Here is a 2951-nt window from a genome sequence, read left to right as displayed (position 1 = left end):
GTAGTCATTTTTGTTGTCAGAAGGGGGTTGTGGTATAATGAAGTTTAAGAACCCCTGCTCTAGAGTATCAAAGTCGACAGGTCTAGCGTCTAGGGGGATGAAGATGGAATACCTGTCTTGACATTTAGCCAGGAACTTGTGCATTGCAAGGAAACCTTCTGCTGCACCTGTTTTGTCAATAAATAAGTATTTCAGTTTCTGGTGATATCAATCTGGTATTTTTCATATTTGACTTTAACTTTTAATGAATTCAGATAAACAGTTAACTTCTAATCCCTTTACTGCCCAGGGTTAAGGATGAGACAAATATAGACACAGAAGTCCAAATTCTACTCTGTTACACTGAAGTTACTCCTGAGTATCTCCAATGAAGTCAATGGATGTTGTTCAGATTAACAGAGGTAAAACCAAGACAGGAATTTGGCTAAGAAACATATATTTAAAAATACTACATTGACAATACGCGAGGAAATGTCATGTAATGGAATGTCTTAGTGTGTGTGTTTTGTCTGTGTGCATCCCATCAGATGCTTGGACAAACAATGAACCCTGAAAAAATTGCTAGAGGAAGAAACAGAGTACATAGCCAATCAGGTTTAACATAAGCAATGATACTGGCCTGGGCATTACCTATTCAATGAACCTCTATAACTGCCCAGGGCACTACAATGTGAGAGAAGCATATGTTTAGTCACCATTCCTTATTGAAGGCAGGAATATTTTAGGATTTGCGGGTGGTGGTGGGGTTCCAGTGGAAATAACTGTTTCTATGCCATGCACATTTTCTTTATTGCAGGTCATATCACACTTCATTTTTAGTCATGATTATGATGAAGGTAGATGACAGTGGTTGCTTTATGAGTGCCTTGCAGCTGTACAGTTTGCAAATTCCTAAGACCACTGTTTATCTAAGAAAAAGATTTAATTTTCTAATTGTTCTAATTAGTAGGATTCAGTCCATCATTTGCTCTCGTTGTACAATATGCTAAGGTAATCAGCTTCAGAGGCTTTGTCTGCCAGAGAAAACGGATTGTTTAAACAAAATCATGGAAGAAAGAACAGGAGTATTTGTCTCATCTCAATACACTTAATGTACATAGTTCCTATTAGAATGGATGAATGTTTATTCATTAAAGATATAGAAATGAATAAATAATTAGAATTACTGTGAAGCACTGTGAGGAGATTATTCCTCTTAGTGTTTAAAAATATGTATTTTATGACAGTTGGTTAAATGTGCCTTTCTTCATTTTAAGCAGCAACATCTATACATAACATTGCTGAAGCATTTCCATTCCTTTGGCTTTCAGATGTGCCTCGCTTTCTGAAATTTTATCTTTCAGGCCCAGGCCCAGTCTCTGCCCCAGGTGAGCTATTTCTGAGACTGGGGGGAGTGTGGAAAATAAATGTTTATCCATTTTTTTTTAAATGTAACTTTATCATCAACGCTAGTGCTGTATGGCTGGGACTAGAACATTGAAATTTGGGAAGAAAATAGCTCTCATTGAGCAAACGTGCATTTGAATGTGCTAATGACAATCAATTTTGATCTGGCTAAGTTATAGTCTTTTGAAAATCACACTTTTCACATGGGTAGTAATTTAGTTAGAATGAGAGCTCAATGCTGAAAAGGTACTGCACATGAGTACATGGCTAATATGATCACATAATCAAAAAATCCACTGTGATATCATGAAGTTTTTTAGTTGCAGTTTTTTAAGATGCATTTTATAAATAAATGAACTGCATGGTCACTGATTGTATGGTATGCCCACAGTATTATATGGTAGAAGAAAATGCTACACATTTGTATCTAAAATGGTAGAAAAAAATGCATATGATTTTGTGGGGTCATAAGAATGGCCACACTGGGTCAGACCAATGGTCCATTTAGCCCAGTATTCTGTCTTCTGACAGTGGCCAATGCCAGGTGCTTCAGAGAGAATGAAGAGAATAGGACAATTTATCGAGTCCCAGCTTCTGGTAGTCAGAGGTTTAGGGACACACAGCCCATGGGGTTGCATCCCTGACCATTTTGGCTAATAGCCATTGATGGACCTATCTAATTCTTTTGTGAACCCAGTTATACTTTTGGCCTTCACAACATCGCCTGGCAATGAATTCCACAGGTTGACTGTGCATTGTGTGAAGAAGCACTTCCTTATGTTTGTTTTAAACTTGCTGCCTATTAATTTCATTGGGTAATCCCTGGTTCTTGTATTATGTGGAGGAATAAATAATACTTCCTTATTCACTTTCTCCACACCATTCATGATTTTATAGACCTCTATTATATCCCACCCTTGGTCATCTCTTTTCCAAGCTGAACAGTCCCAGTCTTTTTAATCTCCCCTCGTACTGAAACTGTTCTGTACCCCAATCATTTCTGTTACCCTTCTCTGTATCTTTTCCAATTCAAATATATCTTTTTTGAGATGACCAGAACTGCACACAGTATTCAAGGTCCAGAATGGCACGCAGCATTCAAAATCAATTTTGGATTTGTCACAAGCCCCATGTATGTGGCAGCTTGTAGCTGTGCTGCCCTAGGAACAGACAAGGAAGCAGATTGTGACTCAGTCACAATGTGCCTCCTGGTTTCCCCATGTTCCAAGAGGGAGTTTATGTTCACCATCCCTATATCTGACATATAGTATGTCCCCCCCAGAGCCCCAACACTGCCCAGTATATTAGGAGATGGAGCTAATGCTCCATCCATTTTCCTCCCACTACCTGCCCACATGCACAGGGGGGATATTCTAGTCCCACTGAGGCTGCTCTCCCCTCCATGATGGTGTAGGTAATCAGAACAGCAGAGTAAGGGGACTTCTAATGAGGTCAGACCACTGTCAGACCCTTGTAAATTGAGAAACATAGGAATTGCCTTACTGGATCAGATTTATATATATATATATATATATATATATATATATATATATATATATATATAT

Source organism: Terrapene carolina, unplaced genomic scaffold (assembly GCF_002925995.2).
Source record: "Terrapene carolina triunguis isolate 2854851 unplaced genomic scaffold, T_m_triunguis-2.0 Scaffold42, whole genome shotgun sequence".
Classification (NCBI taxonomy): Eukaryota; Metazoa; Chordata; order Testudines; family Emydidae; genus Terrapene; species Terrapene triunguis.
This window is presented reverse-complemented; position numbering follows the sequence as displayed.